The sequence below is a fragment of the Lepisosteus platostomus genome, chromosome 13 (genome assembly GCF_059453375.1).
Source record: "Lepisosteus platostomus isolate fLepPlt1 chromosome 13, fLepPlt1.hap1, whole genome shotgun sequence".
Taxonomy (NCBI): domain Eukaryota; kingdom Metazoa; phylum Chordata; class Actinopteri; order Semionotiformes; family Lepisosteidae; genus Lepisosteus; species Lepisosteus platostomus.
In genome coordinates, this window is record NC_142623.1 from 17,678,488 (window position 1) to 17,693,702 (window position 15,215).

Genomic DNA, 15,215 nt, shown 5'->3' on the forward strand with positions numbered 1-15,215 from the left:
TTGAGGGGTATATGTGGTTTGCGTGATCAATCATGATTTTGCCTAGGACCTTCTCAATGGCCAAGAGAAAAGGACTGCCAAAAGTAAGGAAAAGTACAAACAGTGAGGTGTTTGCTCTCCGAAACCAACTGAGACGTGCAGCAACAGTACTGATACTTTATGCTGGGGTAATCAATACATTCAGAACACACTTTTTCATGACTAGTCTCAAAGTGCTTTACTACAATGTTCAGACTAAGTGAACGAAAGAGGGTGTAAACAACATAAATCCTGATTTTATCATTTTTAATAGGAAAAAAGCTTGATTAAACATGGTGTGTGACACAAAACATTAGTGTGAAGCAGTGTCTAGGACTCTGGTCTACAGACCAGTGGGTGAGGCTCAATTTCCATGTTGTGGAGCATGCCAGAGCCTTGAGCCATGTGCTTTTCCCAGAGTTCACCTGCAAGTTCCGCCGTTTAAAGGGAAACCAAAATTTGTTTAGAAATAAAAGAGGTAATTGGTAGTTCTAGAAGTCACTTTGGATAAAAGCATCATCACAACTGATTAACAATAATCATGCCAATGATGGTAACAGCCACGTGGCACACTCCATGGCCTCAAAAAAATTTACTAGCAAAAGTCAAAACATAACATGTATGGGTGCCCCAATTGTCAATTCAATGGAAGAGGAAAACACACAGAAATGCAGGGAATTCCTTTGGAGCTGCAATCTGTGTGCTTACTACAAACCCACACAATGGCTTCTTTGAATCTCAAGTGCATTCCTGTTGACCTGCTTTGAGAGTGATGGCGTTCAGCCCATCAGCCACCCATGCTCCGATCGCCACTAAATTACCACAGCATAACTGAAACATGGTTTCAGTTCAAACATGAAATGTGGAAGCACTTCAGAGTTCACAAGGAGAGCTTTGTCATTATTACAATAATTACTCTGATGAGGGTGATGACTACCAAGCATTATTAATATTAGCAGTAGGGATATACTGTTAGGGACAATATACAATGGCATATTAACATGACACAATGCATGGCACACCCCATTAAACCTTCTGGGTAACTGGCATCTACTATATCAGCAGACATGAGATTTGCACAATCCAAATCTCATGCCTTTGTTCAGTTTATCCATTTTTAACTAAAATACAGTTAGCCTTCGAAACATGGTCTTGGTATGACATTCCCCCTCAGACCAGAAATTGTTCTGGCTGCTCTTCTTTATCCTGCCTCTAGAGTGGCAGTATCTTTCTTGCAACCAGTTAAAACTTGGTGCAATATCCCAAGAGGGGACAACTGCATATATTAGAAAGGTGCATGCAAGCAGTCTACGTCTCTCAAGTTCAGGTAGCAATGGGTGCAACAGCTGTGTTAAAACTATCAACATGGAGGGGATTGGGAAAAAAATGTCCCCTACCCCAAAATGAATATGCACTTTTACAAGTTGTAGCACGAAGAAAGATGAAAAGCATTCTTGTCATGACGGTGCAATTCTGTGCATGCCTGTTAATGTCCGCACCTCGCGCTGTCTCATCCTTACTCATCCCATCATACTGCACTTCCTCCTTTGAGTTCCTGTCTCCTCCCCTGCTCTTGTTTACAGTAAACGCTGATACAAGTCACGTACTCTTAACGAGTGAGAATGCTTACACTGAATGCGCAGGTTGACGAAGAAGAAATCCAATCACTTTTCCCTCTTGGTCCATTTTCCATTACAACAAAACTCACTGAGGTAACCTTGGCTGCACTTTCAATTACCCAACACTTTGTTCGTGGAAACGTATTTTGTTAGCTTAAAAATACAAAACAGGTTTAAAAATAAAAATATAAGGCTGTGTAATCAGTGTTAAGAGTAAGCCAGTGCAGAAACTTAACCTAAAATTTCTAAGATCCTATTTTTTACCTTGTACAAAAGCTGTTGACTCACTGTAAGTGGATGAGAAAATCCAACCACAAAGTATTCTTTGATCTAATTTAAGTGCATGTCAGAGAATAGGTATTCTATTCTTTACACTCTTTGGAAACCAACACCAGGCTAAAAGAACCTGGAACAGCCTCACTAAGCTGCCACCCAGTCAGTGCAGTTAATTTGCCTTTGCAATTAAACATGGTTAATTCGGGAACCAGTTTTGTTCTTTTTCTGTTTTCACTTAAGGAAGAGGGATATTTAAGACTTCTCATTCAACGGTTGAGGGTTTTTTCTCTCAGCAATTGAAATTAGAAACAGCAGAAAAACGCTTTTTACTGTTCTCTTTAATTTAATCCGCTTCAGGCAAACGGAGAAAATATTTTTAAGAGTAGGAAATGAATTTTAAAAAAAAGAATGATTTCCCTGAAAACCTGCTCCTGGAGAAATTAGAGTAATTCCAAGAAAATACTGTCCAGATTTCACGGTTGGGTCACAGACCACAATCCCTGCCTCTCCCGCCAAATAATCTCCACTTCTAGTTTCTCCACTTCAAGGCCCAGTGCACGGCACCATGACCAGTGTGTACAGTGCCAGGACCGTAGTCCAAACAAGAAACGAGACATCTCCTCTACAAAAATCACTTCAATGTAGCACTTGAAAACTAACATGCACTTCTGTGCCTTTTATAATTTTCTGTGCCTAGGTTTTGTCAGCAGACCAACAACCTCCTTTTCTTCCAGCTGTCCACAGGAGGCAATAACTAAAAAAAGGAACAAATTAAGTCACCACAGAATGCAGTGGACCCCAGCGATGTGGAGTGAATGTGCATTAGGAAAGAAAATTTGTTCAAACCAAGGCAGGGAACCAGCAAATAACAGTAACCCTGAGAAAAGAAAGACGGTATGTCAATGTCAATCTCCAAGAAAGCACTTGAGGTATGCCGCCATGTGACAGCGGCCTCACACGCCTGACAGCGGCAATGAGTTACTGTAACACCTTGACTTGGGCCCAGCTGAGTTACATAAACCAAATGGAACTACGCCATATGCATCAGGCTATTACGAAACCTGAAGAGGATTAGGCAGATTACAGTGTCTGAACTACAGTACGTGAGAGCCATTTCAGCAAGCATTAAAAAAAATTAAAAGCAGTTACAGGAGCACGTGAACAGGCAAAGAGCCCAGTGCAAAGCGCGTTCACACTGGCAAATTTAACTTGAGTCTCGAGATTTCCAAGGGTTTTTGTCACAAAAGGTTGTTTCGCTTTTTTCGGTTCATACAGAAAATTATAATCTGAGAACAGCCTATTGGGAGTCACTTTCTTTTTATTGAAGTTACCGAAACCTGAAACGGCTGAGTGATCTGTGGTGACCTCGGTAAAAAAAGGAATGAATGTGAATTGACAGCACATGAAAACCCTTCAGCTGCAGCTGTTTACCATTCAAATGTAAAAAATAAAAATAAAATGCATTGACTGTGCATAATTCTATTCTCTGTGTAACCATCTGAGCTGTAAGCAGAGTTGATGGTTTTTCTTTTTCTACCTCGATTGACTTAAAATGTCATTTTACAATTCGGGCCAGTGAAGGGCTACCGTTGAAATGCACAGGCAACAAGTCTGGGCGTCCACACAACAGAGGGGGCAGATGACACGCTGGACTCCAAGGAGGCGTGCGTCTCCAGAGGCTTGGAGGAGGGAGAGCCGGGTGGGAAGCTGGGAGGAGAAAGGAGCTATTGTCTGGGCAGAGAGGAGCCGCCACGTGAAGGAGCAGCCTCCTGCGTCTGCAAGACATGTGCTCCGGTGCTCCGTGACTCCTGGGGCTTCTCTGTCGAGGAGAGGTAGTGAGTCACTCGCGCCACACGGCGCGGGGCCAGAGCCAAACGATGAATGAGTCTCCCCCTGGAGAGCAGCGCAGGCAAAGGCGGCCAAAAATCACTGTTTTTCTGCAGGCACCTGCTGTGAAAAAGCATTTTGTTTGCTTTGTTTGGATCCTATATTTACACCTGCGGTGGCAGCAGCAGCAGAAAGGCTGGGTCTGAAAAAGAATCATCTTAAAGCATCGTAGTGCCTCTTCCTGGAATTGTGCTGTTAGAAAGCCCCGTGGCTCTTTATTGCCGGGAGGGTTAAGCAAGAAACAGAAAAGAAAGACCTAAAACACTGTTGAGGATTTGGCATATAATCACATAATAAATCACAAGCCTCATGGACTCCAACTGTACATAGAAAAAATAACTAAGACTCTACTTCTTATGAACTATTGAAATTGTTTTAAAAATCCCTTTGTTGCCATGGTGCGCTTAGAAGCCGCGAAAACAAAGCAGGTAACAATTTTTCATTAGAGTTTTCGTTTAAAGCAAAATTGTGAGTCCATGATTTTAGTAACAACAGTCACCGATAACCCCGCAGGCAGTGCGACTGTACCGAAAGTAGAAATATGTTGAATACAACAGGAGCCAGTATCCCCCAGGACCACCATAAGTTCAAGTTTATTGTCATTATACTCATATAGAGGTATATGGTATAACAAAATGCTATTTAGCTAGCTCTCAGACGATAGGTAGTACAAAAAAACAACAATACAATTGTATAATAAAAGAAAGACAGAGACAACAGGCAGTGTGCAAAACAACAAAAGGAAACAGGTAATGTGCAAAACAACATCAACATAAAACACGACCTTAACCTTTATTAGTTCTTTCCAGGTGAATCGTTTTCAGGAAAGACTTTACAATGTTGCCCACATTTTTTTTCTACAGATGATACCCTTTTAACTATGGAATGAAACAACTAACCCATGCTTCTATCTAAACTTGCCCATTTATTTTAAGTATACTTTTGATGCAGTATATTTTTATACATTTTAGAGAGGCAGAACTTACCATCACCAAACAGCTTTTGAAATTCAATACATTAAGACAGCCCCCAGAAAAAGATCATCTTTTAATCAGTTTTGCTTCCTATATTTAGGTGTACAATTATAAAATTACCACAGCTTTTGAACCAGCTTTATGCCAGCTGGGAGAAACCCCACCCCAAAAGTCAAGGGATGAGGACCCAAGACTGACACACCCACATCTCTTTAACTAAACATTCCCAGTTCTATATCAGAGAATAACTGAATCCAAGTGACTTACATTAGCTTACATTCAGTCTTTTTTTAAAAGAATAAAGAACGTCAAACTAAAAGACCCTTAACCGCAGATGTATAAAAAGTGGGCAGGGTAAAGTCACAATCAGATACATAAAAAGAAAAATACTCCCACCACAGTGTGCTTTGCAATTCTCACTCCATTAAGAAAAATGCTAAAAAGGTCTCTAGACTATAAAATTAGCATATTGATCCAAATGGAGGGTTATGAAAATGGTGAAAAGCACTGACCAATAAGTCAATAAGTAAAATAATTATTCATAAACCCAACTTGTAAGTGATTTTTCTAGAATATACCCGAGCAGCTGGTATAATTAAAGGCACTTGAATTCTTTATTCCCTGGCGCAGCTTTGGTCAAAAGAGTAATAATCCAGACACACTTGGATTAAACAAATATTTATCAACAAGGACAAGACAAACACTATGCTACAGACAAGGAAACATACAACACACAAGTTACTCCATTTACAAACAAGGTGTTTTAGAGGCCTAACATCTTAATCGCCCAGAAAACCACAGACTGCTACTTAGTATTAAACTCTTAATGCCTACAGAGGCCACATAAGAGATAAGCTGCCTTTCTAAATAAATAACCTGCAGTTAAAGCTCTCTCTGCACCCTGGATGCCACAAAATTAATGGGGGTCTATCTCTCTATCCTAAAAATGCACCCTAAGCAGGAAAGACATCTCTAACTGAGGTATCTTTTCCCCAGGAAACCCAAGTTCCCTATATTGACAGTATAGCAAGATCTCTCTAGCAATCTTCCGATACTTAGCTCCAACCAGGTTTTGTTTGAGCGATCATGAAGTAGGAGCTCTCACCTGGCGCAAGCTTCAAGTCCCAACTCCTCTCTTCTCTCTATTCTTTTCCACATCTTCTTCTTGCTCTCCTCTTTACTTAATGTGATCTTATATGGTGTGTTTCTGTACTACTCATTCACAAACATTAACACACAACTTTTGGTGTTACCTAGGTATATCAAGGTAAACTTTACAATTGGTTTGGGTTCAGGAGACCCCTCACATCCTAGCAAACATCCCCTCTTCCTACTCTGCCATGGTGTCACAAACTTTATCAAAAATCTAAGACACACTTCCCAGTCACCTAAAGTTGTAACAATATTGTAACGCAACGGGGGTTCAGGCGGGCGCCCTTGCCGCATTAGGTCAGCCCCCCACCGTCGGGGGCTTGAACCCGGGACTCCCGCGTCACTCAGCAGGGACCCAGCCCGGTGAGCCAAAGAGAGATCTCTCTACAGCCCAGTAGCTGTAGTCCTGCTATCACAGGGAAGGGCGGCGAAGTCACCGCTCTGGTAAGTCGGCTCTTACACACCCTGATGGCCATATGCGTTACAATATTATTCATATAAAGTAAAGTTTGCAAAATGTTTATTTTTAGAATTTTTATTTCTATTTATATAAATAGAGAATGGAAATCTGAGCGAGCTTGATCTGAAAGTGCGACAAACCTATAAGCTAATTTTTCTTTGATGTGGGAATATCTGGGAAACGATCCTAGAGGTATCATTTATTAATGAAAAGAATACACACCACATTTAAAGCACAAGATAAATCATTCTGCGATGTTTGTGGCACCTGGGGTGTCAAACTCAAGCAGCAGTGTGCCCCTTCTCCCCTATGCCTCTTACACACTTGACCACTGTAATCACCACATTAAGGGGGACGTTTTAACACTGCGCTCAGGCCTGAAAAAAGATCAACAGGTGCTGTCCCTTGAATTGGCTCGATCCTTGTAAATCATCAACTTTAAACTTCCTTGAAAGAATGACAAATGTGACAAGCCGAAGGAATTAAGGACTGACCCACATGAAACACTCAGACTCTATATGGTAACCTTCCACCAGTGGAACCTGGAAACAGATCACTTACCTGGGGTCATCTTTTTAATTTGTCATGTCCTAGCGGTGTAATAATTTTACCCCCTTAAAACTGAAAAGCTGCTGCAGGGTTGTGTATTACTTAAACCGATACTGCTGAGGTAGAAGGATCCCTGAACATGTGACTTCACTGGTCTGACTATACAAGAAAACCTCATTAAAGACTTACTAAGGCTATATACTAGTATCAGGTACCTAGACTTTTTCAAAGGAGACATACAATCAATGAACTGGAAAATATTAATGATGCAAAACAACCTGCTAATACAACAAGAGAGCGTTACAATAAACACATCAATTTCATAAAAGACTCTAACAAAAGGCCTGCAGGAATGGAAAACAAAAGCAAGAAAATTACTAGTCACAGAAATTCCTTTGGTAAGTTGACAAATTTCCTGTTTTCCATGGTTTAGGGAAGACACTAATTGTATGGGCTTTGATAGGTTTCCATGAAGCCACAGAAGCCCCTGTGGAGCAATGTCACACAGCAACAGTGAACTGTCTGGAGCTCAACGAGATCCTCCAGTGTGTCACAGGGATGAGGAGCAACAAGCCACATTCAGACCCTACCTTCACCATGCTTCACAAAAGAGGGGCTGTGCTTAGGATCATTTTACAGCTCCTCTCTTTCTCCACAGGTAATGTCATGGTTTGAGCATGCATTGCTGCCTCTGGAACTGGCTCACATCTTTACTGAAAATAGACCAGGAGGCGAGACAGTAGCCTGCGAGTCGCGTCTTGTCAATCTCTCTCAGCCTTGCATCGGCATAGAGCGCCTCCACCTGATTGCCCTTGCCGTTTTCCCAGGATCAGGCATGGGTTCAAAGCATTTTGATCTTCAAAGGCTTGAAAGGATCATGAGCAGGCAAGTCTGACCAAGTTGAGCAGACAGGAGTTGGTTTGGGAGCAACCGGCAGATCTCTCCCTAATGAGCAGGGATGAAGACAATCTTAAAAACTCCTTTAAGAGTGTTGGCAAATGCATTTGGACCTACAGCCTGAAAGTGACAGTAAACCCTTGATACTCACGTTTTCGCATTAAGAATGATAACAAGTATTTAATGTTAGCCAATCAGATCATTTGTAACAGATGTGCTAATATTTTACTATCACACTGGACTTGGCTAAGTAAAACAGGCATGCTAGCCATCCTAGAGGTCACCATATAAAACAAAATAAAATCTGGTACACCACATTCACCAATGTCAAAAGAGTATGGTTCTTGTATTGCAGGTCATATACCATTGGTAGCTGCATATACTGTAATCTTATAAAACTGTTCTTTTGTTTATGTGATAATTTATGTGATATTATTTTTGCCACAACATTAAAAATGAAGAACAGTTAGAAGAAACTGTGTTGCTCAAACAGAGCTTTGTTGTCCCTCTTTTATTTACCTGGCAAAAGAGGAAACATGCTCTTATCACTAATCAACATATTCCTGTGATATCCGGTTTTATCAACCACCCTAATCCAGCATAAACGCACTGCCAAAGAAAACTGGAATTTTCACTTGGGTGGTATAATTTGGAATAACTGACATGCAATAAAATCACATCACAATCTGCCCCCCCCACCATCAGTCATTCCTGAAAGGCTGGATTCCTGGTTGGAGGACCACAGGGGCACCAATATTACGCTTTTCAAACACATGTCCCCCCAACCCAATAAAACAAACACCCCAATTATCCTTCTCCATAATGTTAGTAGGACAGGGACAGATCCCAATAACGGAGGCAAAAAACAGGTATTTTAAATTCTCCATGACCGATATCAAAAATAGGTTTTAAATGAGCAACCCTAATGGAAAGACCAACATGCCGCTATTTTTAGAGCTGTTCCCAGTTTGACCCCCAGGGTTCTCCCACCCCAAATTTACATAACTTTGCCCTCATTGCCATGCACCATGCTTCACCATGTGCTTTGTGTGATAATGGACTAGTTTTGGGGGTTGGGTGTCTTTGATCAATTCTTTCAAGCGTACTAAAGGCACAAGCATTGGGTTCTCTTGTTAGTGCTGTCCAGTCGAGTCAGCACCATGGTTGTGAGACATGAAAAGACCAAACAATTCAGCACTTGTCCAAGGTCAGAAAGGATACAAGTTCTACACTGCACCAGAGCACAGTGTGCTTCGTTCGAGAAGCCTAGCAAAACAAGTTTGCCAACCAGCTTTAAAAAAGCACCGCTGTTGAACTGATTGTTGGGCACTTTTTAACATGCACACACAATGTTTTTACTTTTTGAGGAAACTGCAAGCGGTTTCTTCACACATCAATAAACCCTGTGCTTTCCAATCTGTTATTTTAAAAAGCAATGTCAGATCGCACTATTGACTTTCTGATGACTCTTGGTTAAGTAATGATTTGTAAATGAGACACCATGAGGTAACTGCAGAATGTCAATTAATGGTTAACTAACTCAGCAGTCACTGAGCACCAACAAGATCCTACAAAGTCAGGCTGATGCACAGAACAAGAATACACTCACAGCCCTTGGAGCAAAGTGGAACAAAGCACTGGCCGAGCTGAGAACAGCAGCTACAGTAAAACCTCTGTTTCACACAATAACAACAACAACAACGGGGAAGGGGTGTCTGTTATTGTCAAAAGTCCATTAAATCACAAATTACATTTTTTTCTGTCCAAAACCACACTATGAGAAAACAATATTTACTACATATAATTTCTGCATCTTTTCACCTGGATCTTTAACAACTGCAATCATAACAGTAAAAAAAATTGTTTCTGTGGCTTTTTTTACCATAAATATTTATTGTTTATCATATATAGTATGTACATTCCCTAAAGTATGCAACAAACACTAACCCATCATAAGCAAGTGACCTACCACTACTAGGCACCATTGATAATCCTGAATTTTAAACCTATACAGTATATATTTTTTGCCTTATTTTATTATTTGTGCATTTCCCCGCTATTGTGGGGAAGGTCCAGTATATCTGACTTTACAAACATAATTCCCCTTTAGCAGATTTTGTTAATTGAATCCAAAGTCCATTAAACCGAGGGTTTACTGTATCATTAGAACTTGGACGACACTCACACAGCATATTAGGAAACTCACCAACTTTCCCAGCAACTTAAGAATAAAGCACATTTCAGCCCTTGACTGAAAACTAATACTTGGAAACACTACACTTCCTATGTCCAAAACAATAAAAAGCAACACAACAAAAAAGTATCACTGGACTTAAGCGATCCTCACTCCTGATCGTGTAAAGTCAAAGCCCTGCACGTTTTATAAGGAACCCAAACTACTCGATGACTAATGGCTTGGAATAAGTTACAATTAATATTGACGATAAGCTAACTGCATCAATTATTAACTTTAAGAGAAGAACCCGTGGCCATCTAAGATCTGGAGAGTGGATCACTGGCCAGAATTTAGAACTGAACTCTGGCCATGGAGCTGTGACACAGCAGTGCTAATGGCCATGCCACTCCATCATGCAGCAATTCTCTTGTAATCAACACCTTTAACTGAACCACTAACTTACATGAGCAATCGTGCAGTGTATGGTAAATGAGTCAGCTTCACAGACCGAGTTAGGATGAACGAGTTCTTCATGAACGAGAATAAATACTCCTGACACGAGTTTAGTTTAACTTACGTCTTTACATAGTACATAAGAAATGAATGAATAACCTTCTCTCGGATAAAGGGGAGGTATTTACACCCAAAAACATCCAAAAATTAGTGAGCCAAATTAAGTGAATTCCGATAAATTTCCTGAGGTGGCACAATCCAATCAGATCAGAGAGCTATTCTTGGAAACAAGAGCAGCTCGATCATGTCAAAATTTTGGACGGTTAATGGGTTCACCAATGTAAAAAAAAAACAATAATAAAACACGCCTTCCCCTAGCCCAGTCGAGTGGTTGAACAAGCTGGGCCACATTGCTACTCCACAGAAAAATCCAAATAAATCTGAGTATCCTCTAAACTTCCTTAGCTTCGGGGCACATTCCTTTAGGGAAGATAAGACCTATTTGCCAGTGACTACAAAGCTGAGGTAATGGTAGATAAAAGCAAAACACAAAAGGTTTATTTAATCTACACAAAGTCATTCAGTTTAGCTGCCTGGCCCCATGTTATCAAAGGTAGCAGTAATAACTGGAAAAAGTCAACAAAAGCAAGTTTTCGCCACAACAGTGGTTCTCTGCCCTTGTCCTGGGACAGCCCCGTCTCTTCTGGATTTCTTTCCAACCGAGTTCTTAATCACTGTGATTGAATTTCATGCTTGATTAGATCATTTTAATGTTTGTTTTCTGTTTCTGCACTTAAACTTCAAAAACACTCCCCAAAACATTTCAGCTAACAGCTAAAGCCATGGACTCTCTAACAATCAAGCAGTCAGGGCCTCAGTATGGCATCTCAACCAAGGAGCCCATTCAAGAGTCTAAAAGTTTCAGTTCCTTATGCTTTGTTTCACTGAATCATAACACTATCATGTAAAAATAGTTATCGAATTTTTTACATTCTTGTTTTTAAAAAACATTACAAAAATACATTTCAATCAATCCTGTCTTTATGCAGGTCTAAAGCATTTCTTTAAAGTCATTAGTCACAGACGCCTAAAAAAAAAGCAATATCCGCTATCAAGAGATTATCAAACATCCGAGACAAAAATAAAGATTCTCCACAGCCCATTAAAAAGATTCTAAAAATTAACAATGATGAATGTTGGGGTTATAAGGATTGCACAACATTGTGACTCACAAATGCAGGTAGCATGCTAAACTGGAGGTTTCAAATGCCATTTATAAATATTTGTTAAATATTAATCCATTTTTAGTAGAATCACAATCTGATGACTTATCCGATTAGACTTATTAGTCTAATGCATATTAGCAACAAACCCCTAATCATGACAGTGGATGGAACTATATCCTTAATTACAGGTTATCTGAAGAAAGCACCTCGTTCCATCTCTAATATCATGTAAGTGTATGAACATGCGATCTATTACCCATTTCTCTTTCTAAGTGTCTCTTTCTAAACCCTAAACTAAAGTTTAAACTAACCAAATCAATTTGGTTTGTGAAGTTCTTTCTCACACCCACTGTAAACATTGCCCAAGAAAGTCCACAACTGACAGACTATATTGTGCATAAGAGAACACTGCAGTGGCATTTAAATAATGTGCTACAGACTTTTCCTTGACAGGTCTTGCAGCACATCCGACAGCCAATCAGAAATGTTTCAGTCAGTCACGTCAGTCATGTCTGAATTCATACACACCTCAAGCAAAAAATACAGTTCAGTCGCTGCTATAAATGTTCCAGTTCTTTACACCTTATTAAACCTTAGTAAAAAGCCAACTCCCATTCTGATGATTTTCTGAGGTGCATCTTTAGTTTGGCTCCTTGTGGCGAACAAATTCAGAAAACAACATCATGGTCTCAACTCTAAGAGGGCTGCTTTAAGGTAATGGTGGACAAAGCAGCTATTCAAGAGGTGCACTGTGGGATGCTAACGCAGATACAGTAAGCCGAGTCAGCTAACGCTGACCACTTCAACACCTGAGGCACAGTGTGTAAGTATTAACATACTGTGCGCATCTTGGATGGCACTCATGGGCAGCACAAGACATACAATTTTTAAGCCTCCTTACAAGGTAGAAAAGAAACAGAGGATAATCAAAGAGAGATCACATCTGAGCTGCAGGCCACCTCTTCCAAAATGCATTTCTGTAGAAAACAAAACAATTAACCAATCAAGAAGGGCTCTGAAGTTTGTTTTGAGCAGATCTTCTGGAAAGGGAAATGGTTCAGGTAGATTCAGCCTTGTTACAGTTTTTTTATGAAAAGTCTGAAATAAGATGGAGGTAAGTGTGCTCTGAAGACAGGATAATTCCAAATGTACGGGTCTGCAATCAGTTTCAGATTAATTGGTAGAAAAAAAAACTAATTCCAGTTTTTCAGACCCAAATAAATGGTGAAAAACGCTATTCATGCCTCTTTTCTCCTTCTCCTGTTTGAATTCCACTTCTGTACTTTCAAAAAGACTTTCTAAAAAAGACGGACCAAATTCAGAAAAAGAAAATGGCAAGCTGTGAGAGGCTGTTACACATCACTTCTATTCTAAGCCCCCCTACCTTACCAAGGAGATACCAAATAACTACTGTACATCTTGTGCTCCTCAGACCTGGTGTTAACTAGCACTGAGAAATTTATTGCATATTATAGTAATTGTACACAAACCTTGGCCATAATAGCTTTTTGCTCATGTAATTGAACCATTGGTCCAATTCAGTTGAGTTACACCAGTAAGTCACTACTTGATACGTGTTCCTGAGCCACTGGCACACATTAAAGGTTCCATAATGAATACAGGATATTGAGAAAGGTATTGCTCCTCAGCATATTCGCAATTACACAAGTGCAACTGTAAACAGGCATGAGACCAGACAGACTGGGATCTACTGCTGCATTTGGAGTTACTAACTTTAGGTCTAGCTCCTATCTCCTCCAGTTGCCAGCTTGCTACTAGAAGTGTCAAAACAGGACACTATGGCCAAAGGAAGCCTAGCCAACAAGATCCAACTGGAATAAGCCAAGCTGCAGGGTTATTTTTACAGGGAAGGTTAAACGGGCAAGCATCTACATACCCAGCAACCTTCCTTCTCCTCTCCAGGCCTGCATACCTACAACTATGCTACTCTGACAGGCTGGCTCAAAGAGGTTACTGAACCTGACCATCTTCCTCTGCTTCTCAATTGCTCTTCAAAGTGCAATGGCCCTAAATGACTCGCAATATCCACTCCACCTCAGTGAAAATTGGAGCCCTTGTACATCTTTGTGAAGTAACTCAGAAGTAAATGGGCATTCGTAAGGAGATCCTTTTAAATACAGTGCACAAAGAAGTAACAGTCTGAACCGTCCCCACTGACACTTGACACTTGGCTTTTGAATAGATGCATCAGATCTGAATAGCAGGAAGTGGGTGGAGGAAGTGCATCCACTTTCCACGGGGTATTGCATACGTAATGATCCCATTCAGAAAATACTTTTTCATCAACTAATCACGCACAGAAGCACAGCGATTTATCTGCACAGAAAAGAGTGAATCACACTATAATGCAGGCAATTAAGTGAGAGAGGACTCAAAACAGGAAAACGGCAGATGGCAGGAACCATGACTGACGTCTGCAAATTTTCGGTTTAAACTCATAAAGAGATGGAACCGAAAGCAACCACAGATTTATACTGATGAAGGTGGGCTATCTTATAGAAGTGGGATGCTGATGAGGCCGTTTAAAACTCTTCGGGGGTACAGGGCTTCTGATGGGCACGCACTCTGTGGGCAGGGTAAGCTCAGCGGCTGCAAGCTTGCAAGATCGAGCCCGGATGACATCACTGGCCAGCTCTGACCAGGATCCTCCAAATGAACGTGGGGAGAGCTGGGATTAGGTGGGCCTGGGCTCTCTCTCTCGGCTTTCCAGCAAGCATCATCTCCTGCAAGATTGCAGGCTTGCAGTGATGTCAGCAAGGAACACGCCAGCCCTGCAACCGGCATCAATTCCCCTGGTCAGTCGCTGTGGAGCCTGCAGCACGTCAAATGGCGAAAGATGCTGCAGGTGGGCGTGTTGGTGAAGCACAACCACATGATCGTTCTCTGGAGTGGGTACAGGAGTCGATGCCAGAGAGCCAGGTCATGACACACCCAGCGATTGCAGTCTGGGTGGTTAAAGAACACACAACCAGAGATTCCAAATTAAAAAAAAAAACATTTTCTCCAAGGAGCACAACCCACCAAAAAAACATTACATACACCAATAAAAACATTTAGGAAGTAGAGGAGAGCATTTGGCTCACCTAGCCTATTGGTAATTAGGAGTTAAATAATCCGAGAATCTCACCCAGCCATTTCTTTACAGAAAATATAAGCTTTAACGACATGGCTGGGGAGCTTGTTCCACACTCCCACCACCCTTTGTGTCAAGAAACACTTCTTGTTCTTGGTTTTAAATTGTTTTTCACATGTTTGTCTGGTTTGTGTTTCAGTATTTATTCTGAAGTCATTCGCTGGGTTAACCGTCAAAGCATTTGAAAGTTTTGAATACTATGTTCCAAAGATAAATATTAGTTCAGTTCCTTCCCCTTAAGCCCAGAAATGTACCTGCTTGCTCTTTTCCGGACTGATGCCAGAGCAGCAATATATTTTCTATAATATGGCGACCAAAACTGTAGACAGTATTCAATAAGAAGCCTTACTAAGGCACCCGAGTTTCCTCGTCCC

General features: G+C 40.9%; 1 long non-coding RNA gene across 2 annotated transcripts in view; it reads right to left on the bottom strand.

Moving 5' to 3' along the window:
* Positions 1-15,215, bottom strand: part of LOC148650130 (uncharacterized) — a 77,653-nt gene that overhangs the window by 54,966 nt on the left and 7,472 nt on the right. The window lies entirely within an intron of this gene.